We start from the raw sequence: 22,722 nt of genomic DNA on the forward strand, positions 1-22,722 counted from the left end.
ATCTTTAGTATTATCATCTTTATCTTCCGTTTATTAAAATAATTTTACACCACCTACCCTGTAAAACTGCATATGATATCCTATCATTAATAAATTCTACTGTTTTAAGAGCCGAGATAATTCTATTACTTATGAAAAAGCCTGTTCCAAAATTATGATTTTCAGTACCACCATAGAAAAAAGTATAATTTTTAGTTTTACAATTCCCTTCTCCTGGCCACCTAACTTCCTGGACAGCTACTGCATCTAATTTATACTTCACTATCTCATTAACTGTACACTGAAATGCCCCAGGCCGATAAAGGCTCAGAACATTCCAGGTGCCTAATTTAATATCCTTATTCCTAACGTTTAGTCAAGGGACCTCCCAAAGTAGTCCCCACCCGGAGATCCGAATGGGGGACTATTTTACCTCCGGAATATTTTACCTTGGGAACATCCATGGCCTTATATTTCTGTTTCTTGACATGCCTTTTTACAGTGCAGAGTTGTCAGCTCTACGCCTAACCCCCAATATGAATGGAGGAACTACTACACAAGACAAACACAAACACATTAGACAGCACAATTACTACACAAGACGAACACAAACACATTAGACAGCACAACTACTACACAAGACACACAAACACATCACAACTATAACACAATATAAACACAAACACACCACAACTACTACACAATATAAACACCACACACACACACACATAAATCATTATTAACACATAACACATAACAATATATATATAATATTGTAATGTGTAAAAAAAAGTTTACACGTTTGCATAATGTTGCAATATGTACAATGAGGTAGGGGGAAATCAGAATTTTTATTATATTCCCACTTTTTTCAAGTGTCTGTCTGATAAAATAGGTTGCCTGAATTGAAATATAAACAAAATGTACATAATTACAATACAAGGTATAACAGAGAACTTATCTCATCATAGATTGTCTAAGTCATTAAATAGTTATGAAGTAATTGGCCAAAAACTTTTCAACAAAATTCCATTCTACTTGCATAATGAATCGTTACAGAGTTTTAAAAACAAATTGTACAACTGGTTAGTTTTGCACCCATTTTATGATATTAATGAGTTTCTTGAATGTCTAGTAGATATATGATTTAGTTTTGGTACATAATTTAATTAGCTTTGCATAGCCTATAGGTTTCACACTATTATGTGCATATCTTAACTCTTGACTTAGTCTATTGCTGTACTTGGCCTAATGACAATAAAATTTTATTATTATTATTGAAACGATGTTCTTGTAGAATCTCAATATTGTGGCTAATACACATTAGTCTTTATCATCAGTATGTTAAAACTGTTGCATAATTATGATCACATGACTTGTATTATTAGTAGTATTTTTCCAATGAGAGCAGGGTTCAAAATTATCAGCAGCAAGTCAAAAAATGAGACTAATTTTCAGTTTTATGATTACCTCAATCTATTATGTTATTATGTTGTATTTTTAGTGACTGTAGTTTTCTTATGATTACAAATATGATGGGAAATTTGCTCATCGTCTTGGATCTTTCTAATGCTGAAACATAATTAATTTAATGTCACATAACTGGATACTTTGCAGCACATTTACATTTCAAATTTGAAGCAGCCTCCCCGATGGCGCAGTGGTATCGTCGTCGCCTTGCAATCAAGGGGTCCCGGGTTCGATACCCGATGGAGGCGCAAGTGGTTCGGATCCCACTTTAAACTGTAGGTCCAGTCCCGATTAGCCTTACTGTGCATAAAGTGGACTTAAAACACCAAATCAACTTAACTCAACTCAACTCAAGTTTGAAGTGTGCACACTCGTTATATACACACAAAGCAAGATGAGATTAATTAAACTGGTCTGTAATTTTCAATGTTTTGTTAATCTTGTTTTTCTTATTTGTCTTGTTTTGTTTGTACATGGGATTTATCTTGGATTCTTTCATTTTATTTGGAAATAATCCTGTTGAGAGTGAGGTTTGGAATGTGGAAGTTGCTCTGTTTAATCTACACCGCAAAACCACTTATTATCATTTTATTGATGATATATTTTATTGGTAGTCACTGGATGCATGAACTTTGTTTTGTAACAAGAATTTACTATTGCTTCCTATGCCATCCTTTTACTGTTTTGGGAAGTCGTTAATTTTGTTCCAACATGCATTGACGGAACACACATAGAACCTGAAAGTGAAATTCTTGGGGATCACATTAGATAAAAGATTATCATGGGATGAAAATAGCAACATCTACTAGGGTGAATCAAATATAAAAGGGAATTTATTTTTCATCATTTATTGAAACAAAATACAAATACAAAACAAAGTAATTACTTTTCTACATAGCTCCCTTGAACTGAAATGCACTTTTGCCAGCGGATAGGGAGTTTGGCAATCCTTTTGTCCAAGAAAGTTCTTGGTCGTGTGTGCAGCCAGTTGAACGCGAACTCTTCCACTTCTGCGTCATCCTGAAAACACTTGCCTCCGAGTGCTTCTTTCAGGGGTCCAAACAAGTGATAATCACAAGGGGATAAGTCTGGATTGTATGGAGGATGTTCAAGTGGTGTCCAATGAATTTCGTCCAGTTTGTCACGTGTTGCACCAGCTGTGTGAGGTCTGGCATTGTCATGAAGCAGCAGAACACTTCTGATGGGTGTACCACGTCCTTTGGTCCGATAAGCAGCCTTAACACTTTCCAGGTGTTGACAATAGTAAGCAGCATTTACTGTTCTTCTTTCATGAAGATAATTAATAAAAATGACACCTCTGAACAGCCTGAATGTTGAGTGATGCTTTTCCTTGGCCACCGTTGATGTCTTTCATTTTCCACAGTTTCCCATCCTCCCAAAACCATGTTGTGCCATTCATACACACGGGTCTTTGAAAGGGTGGACTCACCAAACTGTGCTCGAAGTCTGGTCAAAATTTCACTTGGTTTTACCCCTTCGTTTGTAAGAAATTTGATAATGATGTGTTGTGCAATGGACCGGTGTACCTCCTGCTCACTAATTGTGCTACTGACTGATGTTAAAAGTTGACAAGGACTCCAGGGAAGTAACAGACTCCAGATACACCCACTATCATCACCTCAAGGCCACAGGACTCCACCACACTTTCCCTGCAAGTAAGAAATAAATTCCCGTTTATATTTGATTTACCCACGTATCATCACATATTTATCTCCTGAAATGACTAGCTGAAAATAATTTAACCAGGGACGGCGACAGGGGTGGGCACGGGTGGGCAAGCGCCCACCCAAAAATTCCTTTGCCCACCCAATTGCCCACCCAATCAAATTCAATAAGTACATATACTTGGAGATAGCTATATGAATGTTTCGATATTTTACTTGTGAATATTATCTATGCTAGAAATGTTCACATATTATCAACCCATATAAAGCCAATTTTGTCATTAGAAAGTGAAAGCAACTACTAGAGCTATTGAAACAAAAACTGTGATCAAATGAATACTTCCATGATTAAAAGCAGTTAGTAGGCTTAGGAGGCTCAAAATTATGCAGGGTAAGATCAAGATTAGATCAGAATTTAGGTTGAACTTGAGGACTGCAGCTCAGGGCCTCCACATACGTATATAAATCCCAGCCTGGGTATGGTTAAAATAATCTCCAAGTAAACGAATAAAAACATCATCTTAGCTTTACTTCCTCTGGGAACCCTATTGTTTATTTCGACTTTTTAAATTATTATTAGAATAATTTAATCACGAAGACTTAGATTGGCAGGCCATGTGACACGAATGGCAGAGGAAAGAATAGTTGACAGGATTCTTGTTGGGAAACCTGATGGTATGAGACCAGTGGGAAGGGCAAGACAAGGATGGAGGGATAACGTTGAGATGGACCTAAAAGAAATCGGCAAGGATGGGAAAGATTGGATTGATCTTGCCCCAAATAGGGACAGATTGAAGGCTTGTGTTGCTGCAGCCATAAACCTTTGGGTTTAACCCTCGAGTACTTGCGCGGCATCCCGTAACACGGATACTCGCACGGGTGACAGTTGTCACCCATAAGGTATTTTATTTATTTCGAAAAGACTAATTATAGTATGGTGAATTTTTTTGTTTTGTTATATTTACAATCTATTCTAGGGACACTTAAAATATTTTTTGAATTATTTTGATATGAAACAGGTGTTGTAAAGAAAAAAAATACCAAATCGTTTTTTAACAAATTTTGCATGGAAAAAATATCTTAAACTTTAGGCTACCGTAACTTTTTTTTAATGCAGGGTAACATTGTAGAACTACTTGCTCATCTGAAAGACTGCTTTATTGAGAATCAATAAACATATATATTAACATAATTTGGCCTTTATTACAGGGCAAAATAAATCGCTAAAGCGTACCCTGCATTTTACATATAGAAAGAGTATAGTCACAACAATGTTTGTTACTCGTAATAATTTTTTATGCATATTGTAGGTTGAAAATTTCAATGACCAAGAATTGATGAATGATCACTACAGATATGACGTCCAAATTTTTCACATTGTTTTCTGCTTGTTTTGTCTCTCGCCCTCCCACACAGATAGCAGCGACCTCTACTGTTACCTTCTTGTCTGCGCTCAGGCTGAGGAGTTTCTTGGGTTACAAGAAGGGCCTTTCCTCTTCTCTTCAGATGTGCAGGGATGAAAACATGCTGGATGAGACTCTCAATCAGAGGTTTTATGAGTTCCAACGCCAAACTCTTCAGGAATTCTAGTCTTGCAGGTGGTTTAGCTGCAGCTTTGTTGAACTTGTAAATGATTGAGGCGTTGACCACAAGTTTTGCCCTACAAGTTCTAGGACTTCTCTGATAGGCGCAAGCCGATCAATTTCTCTTCGCTGCTGACGATCTCCGATGTCATCAAAACGAAGACATCGCATGAGGAAATGAAATCTATTCTCACTAACAAGATAACAGACTTCCACACCAGTCCCTGCAAAGTTGTCCCACATTGCTTAGTTTTTTCCTTTTACTGCCAAAACAGCCAATTAGTAGCAAAAGGCCTATGAAAGCACGAATTTCAACAACATTCGTGTGTTTGGCGTCCCGCTCTCGGCTAAAATGCTCCTTTATATGGTCAATATAAATGTTGGTTGATGTAACTATAGTTCCAACAACGTTAAAAAGTACAAAGCAATCAAGGGCACTGCGTTCTTCCCTACCCTGTCCAGTTGGTTCTGGGAGCCGCAAAATAATGTTGTCAGCTATGGTTCGTACATTTCTGGGCTGAGAGGATAGTTCTTCCACTTCATTACATTCTTAAACTGGTCTCTTAAAATGTATAAATTTGCAAATGGGATGTCCTCTTCATCACTGGATTCTTCTTACGCATTTGGCGGCAGGTCATTTTCGGCATTTTTCACTTGGTCCGTTTGTGGCTCATCTGCTTCTTCTGTGTCAAAGACATCTAAATGGTCATCTCCGCCAACGTCACTATCATTCTCCACAACATCATCCTCATCGGAACTCTCACCAAGCAGTACGTCCAAAATAAGAGAGTTATTACAGAGTCGTGGACGCTTTGGTGCATTCATAACGCCGTTAATCGCGCGGGGGACAAGTGTCACCCAACTGACTTTCAAGCGCAATAACACGGGCCACTCCTCACTAGAACATACAAACTCGCACTAGTCAGGTAGCTGGAAATGTAGGGGGAAGGTACTGAAGCCTCTATCACTCCCTTCCATCACACTGCTTGGCGGTAACAAAAACAAATGGGCTGGGTGACAATGGTCACCCGCGCGAGTACTGGAGGGTTAAGTATGCTAGAGAGTATAATATAGTTTTAATTAGCTCTGCATTGAAATTCCAGAAGTGTCCCTTTTCTTATTTTATTACAATTTTTATATACCTGTTACCTTCAAATATCAATATGCTATGGGAAATACCAACTTTATATTCATTCTACTAATAAGAAGGAATCACAATAATCACTACAATACTGAAGTGAATAAATTTTAGTAAACCAGTTATGTATGAAAAAAGCTACAGAATTATTCAATTATCTACTAATGAGTGGCTTATCCTATTTAGAAATCCTCGCTCCACACATAAATTTGGCCACATTAATCAACCGAAAACATCAACAGAATCTGTACACGCAGCTGAAGTAAAGAAAAAAAGTTATGTCACAAAGTATCCAGAAGACAATTTTGTTAGTTTGTTTTTAAGCCCACTTTTATGCTCAGATAGGCTAATCGGGACTAAACCTACAGTTTAACGTGTAGTCCGAACCAGTGTGCATTGTGCTTCCACCAGAGGAGGAGTGAGTCGAACACAGGACTTCTTCATTATAATGCGACAGCGTTATGCCATTGGGGAAAAATATACAGAAAGAACTCGCACCAAACGTGGCATTTTATCACCACAGAAGATGCATCCATTTTAAGAGGGTGATTGCCTGAGACAAATATTTGAGACTTTCGGAAAACAATGTCATTGTTCACGGAATTAGCTGCCTTGATCCACTAATGAAACGCTGTGCAATTGAAACTACCACTTTAACTTTCTAAGAGCTATGGGCTAATGAAACTCCATTTTTGGAAGAGTAAGCTGTGGTTGATTTGTTTTATTTAAAGTCATTTTTCTGCTAATTTTGATAATGACGACGATAAGGTTCAATGGTGATTAGATGAAAGTAACGAAGGGGCGAAAACAAACACATGCTGACACTCAAAATACAACCTCATAAATTATTACTTTGACGGTGGTTCCAAGTGCTAGGGACTCGTTGCCCTGAAAGAATAAAGTTTCCAGGGTATGCTGCACAGGATAGAGGTTTACATTCTAGTGTGTTCGAAATGGTCACACCATACAACCCAAGTCATCTATCATCTATGAAAAATAAATGAATTGTTACTGGCACGGTGATCAACTTCGATGAATTCCTTGTGTCCTAAATAATTTTGTCACCTCAAAAAAGATGTTCATGTAACCATACGTGTATTGCTTCTCCTGCATTAGTAACATGACAGTTGAGAAAACAAATAGCAACTTAGCTAATAATCTCTTCAATTCTGAACAAAATTTTCAATCTTACTTGTTTATTACTTATGAGTGATATTTTGTCAAAATAGCCTTTCATTAGCTTAGGAATACTTCATGGACAATGAACAAAGGAGGAACGGGAGTGGCGGCGATTAGGAGGAGCGGGAAGTGGGGGATGCAGTTCCCCCGCCACGTTTTGCCACTTTTTGCCCCCCCCCCTCCACTATGGCCTCTTTATGCTAAGCCTTTTCTACCAAGAAAAAGTATATTGTCCTTTTCCCTCAAATGTTGGCACCCAATCGCCGCTACTACAAACATTCAGATAGATTTGTCAGTTGTACATACCTTGTAAGCTAAGAAAAGTGACCCCCAAGGAGTAAGAAAACTCAGTCAAAAACTCATACGATGAAAATAGTATGCTCAGGAACATGCATTTAAATTACGAGAAACTTCACGATTGTCTACCATCGGACTTTCTATCATTGTCGCCGAATACATAAAATCAAGTATGTGCCTTGTATTTGCAACACAAGCTTAAACCTAATTCACATTTATTTCACTGTATTAACATGCATGAAAGAATGTGACTGATTAGAATGTATGGCTGCGCATGTGTAAACACTTCGTTGAAATAATTGTGTCCATCAGAGACAACGCGAAAGGAAATGGAACAAGTTGCGAGAATAGATTGGAAAAGAATAAAGAGAAAAACAAGAAAAGGAAAGGGAAAAGAAGTAAGAGGAAAATCGGGAGTGTAAGAGAGAGGGGGATACATATACGTCTTACATACACATATACTACATATGGTCTTACATTTATACATTTACATTTATACTGCCCACCCTAATCTATCTTCTGCCTACCCGGTCGAAAATTTCTGGCGCCGCCCCTGAATTTAACTGAAATCAATAAATGTATATACTACGGGTTAATATATACCTACATAGAATACGGTATAATAGCTTGGGGAGGGGCATCCAAAAAGAAATACACAGAGAGAATATTATAGCTACACAAGAGGGCACTAAGGATAATGTACAATTTGGGATACATTTCCCCTGCTGGAATCTGTGACTAAGTGTATTGACCTCCCTGTTTTATCCAGTTTAGGAAAGGAAAATCAGATAAGTAGAACTTTTCAAGCTTCACTTTGTGTTTCGAAAGATACCCAGTGGATAATATAAGTATTTTAGTCCCACCCCATGAAATAGTTTTTCAAGAATCTTCGAAAACAGGAGCAGCTTGAATCCGTGATTTTGTTATGATCCTATGAATCACAAGAATCGTTCTTATGAATGGGTCAGCAGTTCAAAAGTGACTACGATTCATGAATCTGGCTGGCTATGATTGTGACAGTAATGTTTGAAATTTGTTAAGTGTTATTGAGTTACAATTGTAAGTACGTACAAAAAAGAAAGAAGTATGTGCGAACTGATACAAGGACAGTTTCGATAAGAATAAGCATTTAGTCAGGTAGCAATTTTGATAGTCAATCAGGGACGTAGCTAGGTTGATCAGTTTGGGAGGGCCCAAACAAAAGATTTTTTTCTATCGAACTATTATAAATTAACAAACTATTTATACACCATATAGACCTATATTGTATACATACATTATATAGCTATGTATGTATGTGTGTGTGTATATATATATATATAGTCTTGAAAGAAAAGGAGCAAGACCTCCTCGGTGGCACATTGTAGCATCGTCGCCTTGTAATCAAGGGGTTCCGGGTTCGATACCTGGTGGATGCTCATAGTGGTTCAAATCCCACTTTACACTGTAGAACCAGTCCCGATTAGTCTTACTGTGTATAAAGTTGACTTAAAACACCAACTCAATCAATCAATAAATTGGAAAGGAACATAATTTTCTTCTGTAGCCCCCAACAGTCTACGGATATACTCTTGCAAAATCCACAGCCATTATTGGGAAAACTAAATGCAGAATGAACTGATTAGCTTAATGGCTGATACACCAAGAACAATGTTATTAGTCTTTAGATTTGTAAATTTGCTGGGAAAAAATTGAGAAGTAGATAAAACCCTTTTCCGTGGTTTTAGATATAAAGTGCTGGAATCAGGTTACAAGTATTGACAACAGTTCAAATATGAAATGAGTGCGTAGTGAGTTCAAGCTAGGCATATCATGTATACAGTTTATACCGGAATCGAATCCGGTATCTCTTAGTCCAAGAGGACCGCGTTAAGCACAATTCTATAGGGTGGGCCCGAGTCTTCTATGGTATCTGATTATTCACTTGGAGAATGGTGACGATAAGAAATTTTATGCACACGTCTAATTTCTTAAAATTAATCTTATTTGTGTGTGGAAAGCTGAATATATGATGGCACTGGATAAAACAAAGTTCTCACATGCTCAAATGATTACGCTCTCGTCTTTGGTTAGGCAGGTTCGATTCCCGATGGAGGCACATAGTAGTTCGGATCTCACTTTAAACTGTAGGTCCAGTCCCGATTAGCCTTACTGTGCATAAAGTGGACTTACAACACCAGTTCAATTAATCAATCAATTGAAAGGTTCAAGGTTCGATACCTGGTGGTCAGGCCGGTAGCCAGAATTTGATTTCGGAAGGGGCTTATCCTTTATCGGCAGCTACCATCTAAAGGCGAAAAGTTTGTGGGGAGGAGTAAATGCGCTGAAGATGAATTTCTTGGTATATTGCAACTAACCATATACAAGATGTTTAATCCTGTTAATGAAGTAAATTTAATTACTACTACACATTATTCAAATCAGATATTTGTAGGATTTTGGGAAAGGACCGCAGCTCCCAAGCCCCTTCCCTGGGTATGTGCCTGATTGTATTAGTTCCAAAATTTCTGTGCTGTTCCAACATCGTGAGGACAATTTGGGAAGTATACTTGAAAGCGATATGGAAGCAAATTCTGCTCTCGAAACAATGGGACTCGATGTGATGAAAGAACCGAATGAAATAGCTCTTCGCAGGCATTGTCCCTCAATATTAATTTTACTGACTAATTGTAAGTTTTCTCGGCCTCCTCGATGACGCTGTGGTTGCGTCGCTGCCTTGAGGCACATAGTGGTTCGGATCCCCGATTAGCCTTACTGTGCATACTAAGTGGACTTCAAACACGAACTCGATAATTGGAAGGTTTTAGAAGAACTAAACATGGCTTTTTATGCATCGTACAACTTTGCTTCTTTTCACCCTACTTTTACAGTTTTTCTTCCTAAGAATTCCACTGAGTATAACACGCTACGAAACCAGAGGTCCAAGGTTCGGACATTGGACAGGTATGGTTGCATCATGTCTGTCCCATCGCCATTCCTTCGGCTCATCATTCATCCTCATCGTCACATTTAACCCAAGAGGTAGAAAAGCAGCGTAATATAGAAATATATAAATGATTGATTTGGTTTATTTTACTTCTCTTTTCTGACACTTTTTGGCTAATTGTGAAGATGACAATGAGTGATGTGAAATTGATGAGAGGACCATCATAAAGAACACACACGCCCAGTCCGGGATTCGAACCCAGGACCCCTGGCATCGTAATGTACCTTGTTAACCACTGCACAACAAATAGAAACAGAAAATGCTTGATAAGTAATTTGCTTCTCCATAACTCATGATTATATTATAAGTATTATTCGCTGTATGACTAGGGATTAATTATATTTGTGTCTAGCCAACCTAGCCACCTAAGCAGCAGCAGCTTCCACATTTGCAGGTGGAGGCTAAATGAAGAAAAATCACAGAAAGTCAGAAAGATATCCAAATTATGTAACATAATACTTATAGAGCATGCAGAAGGCTGTTAAAACAATTGCTACATACCTAGTTTCCTTCCTTAGTTGAAACGTGGTTTATTCTTCATATACATGAGATCAACCACCCTGGGAATTGAACCCAGGATCTTGTGTGGTAGTCAGACTCTCTTTTAGAATGCCAATATGTTGGATATTTGGTCGATCAGTCGATCCTGATCCATTGTTTCCAGAGGAAGACAATCTGGCAGCTTCTTTTTCGACATTTCACTCGCGATGTAGGAAAACGAAATCAAAAACTTTTGGTGATTCTATCTTCTCACGTTTACAGAAGAGTATCAACTCTCGGACCACAAATCCTACTTCAAACTATCTGACAGATATGAATTATCCACCAAATCAACAGATGAACCAACCGCTTCGATGTTTCTCCGAATTTTCAGAAAGTGGCATTTCCCCTCCTTTGCAGGGCAGGTCATTAGCGGGAGGGTTGAGTGCATGTGAGAAGAACCGTTATGTCATTCATTCCCACGCCGAAAAAGGGACAAGCAATAGAATTCTGTTCTTGGAATTTGAAACACATGGGAATATCTTTTCTGAACCATACAATAATTAACCCAGAAAGTTCTAGCCACCCATAGCTAAATCTTCCTGTTTGATTCGTCCTTTCGGAAATAGTTGCTGGTACAAATGATGTGTCAAGAAATGAGAGTCAGAAAGCAATAAGTGCACTTGACGAAAACTTTAAAAAACTAACACACACAAGTGTGGTGGTGGTAAACGTGCCCCACAGATATGATTTGAAGGAGACATCTAGTGTCAATGCAGAAGTAAAATCGGCAAATGGTCGTGTTAAGAAACTCTACAAACGCTATAATAATGTATCATTGATATATGTTGACAATATAAACAGGCAGATGCATAAGAGGGATGGTTTGCATCTAAATAATAAGGGGAAGAAATATTTGTGTGATCGGTGAATGGGAATTATAAACAGAAATGATGAAGTTAGTGTGCCCATCCCTCTTGCATGGACAGAAAGTGGACAAAAATCCCAGACAATATAAAAACGCCTCATTGCATGTAATGAAGCACATGCTACTTGGAATGCAAATGTATTACAAAAAAGTGCTGAGATTGAAGAAGACAGTAAACAGAACAACAACGAAAATGATGTGCAGCGTAATATTATCTACCAACCGAATTCCGAAAGTTCAAATACTCCACGTATATCAACAAGACAAAGGCGTGTTCCGAAAAAAACTTATTGATGATTTTTTATTGTAAGAGAAAATATTCGTAAATTTAGAAAATAACCCAGTCAACAATCTGAATCGTTTGCAATCCACACCAAATACCTCCCCATCACGTGTAAACAGTATTGATACACCCAGACTGAAGACTGCAAGTAAAGTAGATAAAAAAAATTCCAAAACAAATTACAAATAACTCTCTTCTGACAATTATGCACAATAATGTACAATCTGCCACAAACAAAGTAGATCTCATTGAATTATCTTGCATGAATTCCAAGCCGATATTCTGACATTAACTGAATTTGGTCTCACCGAAGATGAATCACAATTTTATACACTAGAAGAATATAGCTTGGTGTCAAAATTTACCAGGGAGGAACACAAAAGTGGAGGCTCCTTTCTCTCCTCTCTCTCTCTCTCTCTCTCTCTCTCTCTCTCTCTCTCTCTCTCTCTCTCTCTCTCTCTCTGCCATTTATACAAAATCTAGCCTGACAAGGACTAAGGACTAAACAGATTAAGTGGCTTCAACCATTATGCAATGAAATGATATTTGAAGCAGCTGGAATTGAAGTTAATATAAATAATCACATTTTTACAATAATAACATTATATAGATCCCCAAGCTGTAACATCAATGATTTTCTTTCAAAATTAGATGTTGTATTACAAATGGTTACACTGTCAAATTGCAATGTCATCATTCTAGGTGACATAAATATTGATCTCCTTCAAAACAATACAAGAAGTAAAGAGTACATAGATCTTCTTAAATAACATAGGCTTAATCAAATTGTAAAAAAAGAAAACACCAGGATAACACTCACTACTGAAACCCTTATAGATGATATTAGCACTAACATGCCTTCTGAATAAAAACAGAAGTGATTCACAATTTAATATCTGACCACACCGCACAACTAATGCAAGTAAACCTGCCCACAAACCATAATATAACAAAAAGATATGCAATAGAATGCAGAAATATTAATGAAGATAATATCAGATATTTATCCTATCTTCTAAAAAAAAGAAGAATGGACAGAAGTGTACCAGTCAGATACTACGGAAAAAATTGGGAAAAATTTAATAAACACACTAGTATATTACCTAAATGTTGCATGTCCTATTAAAAAGAAATATATATTTCAATAAAATGAACAAAGATTGGGTCTCAAACAAAATTCTGCAGAAAAAAATTGAACTAAAAAGCATCTATCATAAATTAATAGCTACCAAAGAGAAAATTTATAATGACATGTATAAAAGTAAGAGAAACTAAGTAACTAACTAACTCTCTAGCCTTCTTAAACCCGAAGGTTCATGGCTGCAGCAACACAGGCCTTCCATCTGTCCCTATCTTGAGCAAGATCTATATACTCTTTTCCATCTCTACCGATTTCCTTTAGGTCCATCTCAACGTTGTCCCTCCATCTTCGTCTTGGCCTTCCTACAGGTCTCTCACCATCAGGTTTCCCAACAAGAATCCTGTAAACTCCTCTTTCCTCTCCCATTCGTGCCACATGGCCTGCCCACCTAAGTCTTCTTGATTTAATTATTCTAATAATATCTGGACATGAATACAAATTATGTAGCTCTAAATTATGTAACCTTCTCCACTCACCTGTCTCCTCATCCCTTTTAGGTCCAAAGATTTTCCTAAGGATCTTATTTTCAAATACTCTCAATTTGTGTTCCACTTTCAATGTAAGGGACCAAGTTTCACACCCATATAATACTACAGGGAAAATTACTGTTTTGTATATTTTAACTTTTAGTTTCTTAGATATTAAACGAGAAGACAAAAGTTTATGGAGAGAGAAGTAACATGCATTTCCTGAATTAAGCCTACTTTTTATTTCCTCTTTAATATTATTTTCATTTGTTAATATTACTCCTAAGTATTTGAATTTGGAAACTGGTTCAAACGAGTTGTTATCAATAATTAGATTTTGATTATTACCTAACACTTGGTTTCGGCCTGTAAGCATATATTTAGTTTTCTCTTTGTTAACTTCCAAAGCTATCTCTTTAGCAGTTTTGAAAAATATTTTAGCATTATTCTTAATTGTATTCACATCATCCCCCAGTAAGTCTACATCATCTGCATATGCTAACAACTGAGTCACACCATTTAATTTTAGTCCTTCTTTAGTCTCTTTTACCTTCCTAACAGCATATTCTAAGGCAAAATTAAAGTGCAATGGAGATAATGCATCTCCTTGTTTTAACCCATCATGAATTGTAAATTTGTCAGACATTTTAATACCCACACGAATTTTACTTTCTGTTTCACTGGTGCATATTTTTATCATACTAACAAGCTTCTTAGGTATTCCAAACTCTACTAATATATTATATAATTGATCTCTTTTGACCGAATCATATGCTTTTTTGAAATCAATGAATAGCTGATGGACATTTCGATTATATTCCCACTTTTTTCAAGTGTCTGTCTGATGTGAAAAATTTGATCTGTAGTTGATCTGTTACGTTTAAATCCACATTGATAATCACCTATAATTTCATTAGCATATGGGGTTAGTCTTGTTAAAAGAATGTTAGATAATATTTTATATGTTGTTGAGAGTAGAGAAATTCCACGGTAATTTTTGCAGTTCATTTTATCACCTTTTTTAAACACAGGAACAATTATGGATTCTTTCCACTGTTGAGGGATTTCCTCTTTATTCCATATTAAACAAATTAATTTATGAATTTGACATATTAATGAATTTCCACCATATTTAATTAACTCAGCTGGTATTAAATCAATGCCAGGTGCTTTGTTATTATTTAGCCTTTTAATGGCATCTTTAACTTCAGTCAAGTTAGGTTTTGGAAGTAAAGGTTCTGCTGTGTGCACTTCATTTACTTCTGATTTATCTCCTACATGAACATTTAAAAGGTCATTAAAGTAGTTCTTCCATCTACTTAGAATATCGCTTGGGTCAGCTAGAAAATCACCGTCAAGTTTACTTTAGGTTGCCACCCCTTTCTAAATTCATTTACACCTTTATATAAATCTCTGATATTTTTGTTTTTGCTGTTTGTTTCAATTTCGTTAATTTTGCTTTTCAAGTAATCTCTTTTTTTAATTCTAAACGTGCGGTTAACTTCTCGCTTTATTCTATTATAATTGTTTAGATTTGTATCATCAGAGTTATTTAACCACCTAAATCTAGCCTGATTCCTTATTTCTATTAGATTATGACTTTCATTATCAAACCATGGCTTACTTTTTCTTAGTTTATGGTATCCTATACTTTCTTTAGCTGCTGATTCTATTGCATTATGTATGTGCTCCCAATTCTTATTTACATCTGTTTCATTTATATTTTCATCATCATTTAAATCCTGCAAAATATCAAATCTATTTGACAGTTTAATTTGGTAATCTTTCTTAATTTTTTCATCAGCATTTTTTTCTGTATTAAATTTTATAACTTTTAGATTTTGTTGCTTATGATTTATCACTGCGAGTCTTTCTCTTAATTTAGCAATTACTAAATAATGGTCACTGGCACAGTTAGCACCTCTATGTGTACGAATGTCAATTATACTAGTATGCCTTCTCTTATCAACGAGAATATGATCTATCTGATTATGAGTTTTACCATCTGGAGAAGACCAGTTATATTTATGGATATCTTTATGTTTAAAAGTGGTACTTTTCACAATTACATTCTTTGAGGTTGCAAAAGTAATCAATCTTATACCATTATCATTACTTAATTCATGAAGACTTTGTTTACCAATCGTGGGTTTAAATGTCTCTTCTTTGTCAATCTGTGCAGTACAGTCACCTAACAGAATTTTCTACTACTTTAATGACCTTTTAAAAGTTCATGTAGGAGATAAATCAGAAGTAAATGAAGTCCACACAGCAGAACCTTTAGTTCCAGAACCTAACTTGACTGAAGTTAAAGATGCCATTAAAAGGCTAAATAATAACAAAGCACCTGGCATTGATTTAATACCAGCTGAGTTAATTAAATATGGTGGAAATTCATTAATATGTCAAATTCATAAATTAATTTGTTTAATATGGAATAAAGAAGAAATCCCTCAACAGTGGAAAGAATCCATAATTGTTCCTGTGTTTAAAAAAGGTGATAAAATGAACTGCAATAATTACCGTGGAATTACTCTACTCTCAACAACATATAAAATATTATCTAACATTCTTTTAACAAGACTAACCCCATATGCTAATGAAATTATAGGAGATTATCAATGTGGATTTAAACATAACACATCAACTACAGATCAAATTTTTCACATCAGACAGACACTTGAAAAAAAGTGGGAATATAATCAAAATGTCCATCAGCTATTCATTGATTTCAAAAAAGCATGTGATTCGGTCAAAAGAGATCAATTATATAATATATTAGTAGAGTTTGGAATACCTAAGAAGCTTGTTAGTATGATAAAAATATGCACCAGTGAAACAGAAAGTAAAATTTGTGTGGGTATTAATATGTCTGACAAATTTACAATTCATGATGGGTTAAAACAAGGAGATGCATTATCTCCATTGCTCTTTAATTTTGCCTTAGAATATGCTGTTAGGAATATAAAAGAAACTAAAGAAGGACTAAAATTAAATTATGTGACTCAGTTGTTAGCATATGCAGATGATGTAGACTTACTGGGGGATGATGTGAATACAATTAAGAATAATACTAAAATATTTTTCAAAACTGCTAAAGAGATAGCTTTGGAAGTTAACAAAGAGAAAACTAAATATATTCTTACAGGCCGAAACCAAGTGTTAGGTAATAGTCAAAATCTAATTATTGATAACAACTCGTTTGAACCAGTTTCCAAATTCAAATACTTAGGAGTAATATTAACAAATTAAAATTATATTAAAGAGGAAATAAGAAGTAGGCTTAATTCAGGAAATGCATGTTACTTCTCTCTTCATAAACTTTTGTCTTCTCGTTTAATATCTAAGAAACTAAAAGTTAAAATATACAAAACATTAATTTTCCCTGTAGTATTATATGGATGTGAAACTTGGTCCCTTACATTGAAAGGGGAACATAAATTGAGAGTATTTGAAAATAAGATCCTTAGGAAAATCTTTGGACCTAAAAGGGATGAGGAGACAGGTGAGTGGAGAAGGTTACATAATTTAGAACTACATAATTTGTATTCATGTCCAGATATTATTAGAATAATTAAATCAAGAAGACTTATGTGGGCAGGCCATGTGGCACGAATGGGAGAGGAAAGAGGAGTTTACAGGATTCTTGTTGGGAAACCTGATGGTAAGAAACCTGTAGGAAGGCCAAGACGAAGATGGAGGGACAACGTTGAGATGGACCTAAAGGAAATCGGTAGGGATGGAAAAGAGTATATAGATCTTGCTCAAGATAGGGACAGATGGAAGGCCTGTATTGCTGCAGCCATGAACCTTCGGGTTTAAGAAGGCTAGGGAGTTAGTTAGTTAGTAACAGAATTTTCATATCATACTGAGAAAATTTATCAAAGACCTGTTCTAACTCTGTATAAAAATCATCTTTAGTTTTATCATCTTTATCTTCCGTTGGAGTATGTATGTTTAATAAAATAAATTTACACCACCTACCCTGTAATACTGCATATGATATCCTATCATTAATAAAATCTACTGTTTTAAGAGCCAAAATAATTCTATTATTTATGAAAAAGCCTGTTCCAAATTTATGATTTTCAGTACCACCATAGATTGATTGATTGATTGATTTAGTTAATTTTACTTCGCGTTTTGTGCCTCTTGGCTAATTTGCGAAGATGGGGATGAGTGAGGAAATGTTGAAATTGATGAATGGACATTCACAAACAACCAAGCCCGACCGGGATTCGAACCCGGGACCCTTGGCGTTGCAGCACGATGTGCTAACCACTCGGCCACAGGGTCGGGCAGTACCACCATAGAAAAAAGTATAATTTTTAGTTTTACAATTCCTCTCTCCTGGCCACCTAACTTCCTGGACAGCTACTACATCTAATTTATACTTAACTATCCCATTAACTGTACACTGAAATGTCCCAGGCCGGTAAAGGCTCAGAACATTCCAGGTGCCTAATTTAATATCCTTATTACTAATGTAGATCTTATCCTTAGTCCAGGTACCTCCCAAAGTAGTCCCCACCCAGAGATCCGAATGGGGGACTATTTTACCTCCGGAATATTTTACCTTGGGAACATCCATGGCCTTATATTGCTGTTTCTTGACATGTCTTTTTACAGTGCAGAGTTGTCAGCTCTACGCATAACCTCCAATATGAATGGAAAAAAAAAAAGAAAAAGTAAGAAAAAGGAATATGAAAAATTAATTAAATCTGAGAAAGCTCAGCACTTATAACAAAAAATGAAGAGCAATAGCAATAAATCTAAAATCATATGGGATATACTAAACAAGCAAAGAGGGAGAAATAATAATAAAGATAAAGAAAATATCTCACTAGCTATAAATGGAACTGAGGTTAAAGACCCAGAAATGATAGCAACAATATTCAATAACTCTCTTGTGAATGATAACCCAAACACTAGTTTGCAAACAAAACACAGTGAAAATTTGGGACGACACACTAATTCCGTTCAAAACTCTATGATACTGGAAGATTTGACCTTGAAAAAGCTATCAATTCCCTAAATAACAAGAAATCATGTGATATTGATGGTTGGTCTAACCATCTAGTAAAAAAATGTACACCCTGTCTACTCCTGCATCTACAATTTGCTACAAACTCATCATTAAGAAATGGTATATTCCCAAAGATCTTAAAAAAGAGTGTCATAAAACCGATATACAAAAAGGGGCCTAAAACAAACCCCTTAAATTACAGACCAATATAATTACTTCACCCTTCTCCAAAGTTCTCGAAAAAATAATTTCCAATAAAATTCATGACTTTTGCTCCAAATTTAATATTATAAATAAATATCAGCACGGTTTTCAAAAAGACAAATCAACTAATTCTGCAACTGTACAATTTATAAAAATAATCACTGAAGCCTTGGAGGACAACGAAATTCTGAGCACAGTATCCCTAGATCTGTCCAAAGCATTTGACTCTCTCAACCACAACACACTTATGCATAAACTATATAGTTTAGGTATCCGAGGTGGCATATTTAACCTAATTAAGTCATTTCTTTCCGATAGAATACAATGCACTCAAATTGACCACATAGATAACACTGGGGAACAAAAAAAAAGATTTTATTTTGTGGCATAAAGTTTAATAACAGTTTCAGCACACAAAACAGCTTTGATTGCCAATTGTATGATTGGTTCAGTTGAATTGACTCCAGTTAAAAAAATAAACACACCATGGAAAATGTAGGAGGTAAAATTACTCCACGCTTTTCTCGGTAATATCAAAATTTGATAATGGGCTGAAATTCCCATTAAGAAACTTATTAATATATTTTTAAATTGTTGCTAGGCAACTTATGAAGCATTGCTATAGGCAATACCAGGTGTACAACTTTGCTTCCGCCGTTTTTCCCCAAAAATATGACGCTGTAATGAAAAACATTGCTTACCCAGGCATTATTCAAAGTATTGTCCATCGCTGGCCACTACTTTCTCCCATCTTTCGGGCAGCGTACGAATGCCGCGTCTAAAAAATTGTTCATCTTTGGATGCGATTCCACGAATCGATCCATTTTTTGACTTCTTCATAAGATCGGAAGTGTTGGTCAGCCAGTTCATGAGCCATTGATCTAAACAGGTGATAATCAGAGGGAGCGATGTCTGGAGAATAAGGCGGGTGGGGTAGGACGTCCCATCTTAATGTTTCCAAGTACGTTTTCACCACTTTGGCAACGTCGGGTCGTGCGTTGTCATGCTGCAAAATCACTTTGTCGTGCCTCTCGTTGTATTGCGGCCGATTGTCCTTCAATGCTCGGCTCAAACGCATTAATTGCGTTTGATAACGAGCACCTGTGATTGTTTCACTTGGTTTTAACAGCTCATAGTACACGACGCCGAGCTGGTCCCACCAAATGCAGAGCATGATCTTGGAGCCATGAATATTCGGTTTGGCCATCGACGTGGAAGCATGGCCAGGATATCCCCATGATTTTTTGCATTTTGGGTTATCATAATGAACCCATTTTTCGTCCCCGGTCACAATCAGATGCAGAAATCCCTTTCGTTTTTGCCTCTGAAGCAACTGTTCACAAACACACAAACGCCGTTCAACGTCTCTTGGTTTCAGCTCATACGGGACCCAAGTTCTTTCTTTCTGAATCATACCCATGCCAATTCTTCTTGAGTTTGACGCGAGTCTTGACTCAGCAATGTCTCCAATTCTGCATCTTCGAAAACTTTCTGTCTTCCACCACTATGCCGGTCTTCGACGTTAAAGTCACCGTTCTTGAAGCGTTGAAACCATTCACGACAGGTTCTCTCACTTATAGCGTCCTCACCATACGTAGTGGAGAGCATTCGATGAGCCTCAGCCGCAGTTTTCTTCATATTGAAACAAAAAAGTAGAACCTCCCGCAAATGGCGAGAATTTGGCTCGTACACTGACATTTTCAATCGCGAACAACTTCACGATGCACACACCACTCGACTAATGTTTGAATGGGGTTATCTTGACAGAGGTCCAAGCTAACTGCGTGACGTCTGCGATCTGCTTCTTTCGACCGCTACTTCCTGTTGTTGCCACCTGTCGGAAAACGGCGGAAGCAAAGTTGTACACCTTGTATATCTCCTATGTTTGTGGGATAGTCGTGCTAGAGAAAAGCATTGGAAGATAAAAGTTTGGCCCCCAAGGGAAAATATTACAGTGGGAAAAGCTAATATCATTCGTGAACCGCTGATAGATAGGGACAAAATCATACTTCCGCCACTGCATATTAAACTTGGGTTGATAAAACAGTTTGTCAAGGCCTTAGATATAAGTGTTGATTGTTTCAAATATATATGCCACACTTTTCCAGGACTAAGTATAGAAAAATTGAAGGCAGGAATCTTTGACGGACCACAAATTCGTACACTTATAAATTATGCCAATTTTACAACTTACATGTCTTACATCTAATCTGAGGCCTGGCTGAGCTTTGTGTCCATCGTAAAAAACTTTGGGGGGAATCACAGAGCAAAAAACTACCGCGATATAGTTGGAAATACGTTGAAAAATTTTTAGAAATTGGGAGCTAATATGAGTGTGAAGATACATTTTCTACATAGCTACATTGACAGATTCCCAGAGAACCTTGGTGATTTTAGTGAAGAACAGGGAGAAAGATTTCAGGATGTAAGGGTAATGGAAGAAAGGTACTAGGGACGGTGGGATCGCCACATGTTGGCCGACTACTGTTGGAGCTTACAGAGGGATTGTCCTAAAAAGCAATACAGCAGGAAATCGTATAGAAAACGTTTCACATAGTTTGTTACTTCATTGTATACATATTTTCTTAATTATTATGATCATAGGCCTATATAAAATTATTTTTATAATAATTATTTTAATCACAAAAAGAAATATTAAATTGTTGTTGGAAGTTCATTTATATGTATGTCTTATGTTTCCGCCATTTTGATTTAGTTGCATTTATTTCATAAATTAGAGCCAATTCAGGAAATATATTATTATATCATTATTCAGCAACATGAAATCGCCCTAAATTAGCTCTCAAACACTGTGCCGCAATTTCACTGTTCCCCAGTGTAATTCATCTATCAAAACCTTTTACTAAACCTTTAAATCGTCAAAGGTAGGTGTCCCTCAAAGATCTGTACTTGGTCCATTATTATTCATCCTTTACATCAATGACATACCGAAGAACAACATGACTCAAACTATCACCTATGCAGATGACACTAACTTAATATGTAGGGCAAAAACAAAAGAATAATTAGAAATCCAATTTTAAATCTCAATTAATCAAATAACACAGTACTTGAACACAAATAGCCTAAATGTAAACCATCAAAAAACTAATTTCATGATTTTTAACCCTGGCAACAAGAAGAACTTTGATAACTTGACGGTTTATTTAGATGAAAATGAAATAGAGTATGCTAACCAAGTAAAATTCCTAGGATTGATCATCAATGATAAATTAAATTTGGCATGTAATATTGACTATATCTGTGATAAACTCACAAAAATTCTTTATCTTTTGAAAATCCTTTCACAATATAATATTAAGGAAATCAATATGAACCTGTATTATGGTCTTATTTATCCTCACTTAGAATACTGTATTTCAGCTTGGGGAGGGACAGCTCACATACCATACATACAAAAAGAGTGTTCACACTACACAAGAGGGCTGTTAGACTTATATGCAAAATACCATCCAGATCAACATGCAGAATTGCCTCTCACTATAACAAAATTATGACTGTATACTCGCTCTATGTTTATAAATCTATTATCTATGTACTTAATGACAAGACACAATTAAGAAATGAAGAAATTCATGGACATAATACAAGACAAAGACAAAACTTCCATATCCAGATTAACATATTAACTCTGACAGAAAGATCACCACATTCTGCAGGTATAAAATTCCACAACAACCTCCCCCCTTGGCTAAAAACTATCGCTCCCTTAAAGAAAAATGCAGTTAATCAAAAAATACATCACAGACAGAGCTCTGTACGATATTAATGAACCATAAATTAGATTGGGTACAAATATAAAGTAGACAAAGAAATGTAATAATACCATAGAAGGAACAATGTAATTGTAATTTT

Source organism: Lepisma saccharinum, chromosome 24 (assembly GCF_977018435.1).
Source record: "Lepisma saccharinum chromosome 24, izLepSacc3.1, whole genome shotgun sequence".
Classification (NCBI taxonomy): domain Eukaryota; kingdom Metazoa; phylum Arthropoda; class Insecta; order Zygentoma; family Lepismatidae; genus Lepisma; species Lepisma saccharinum.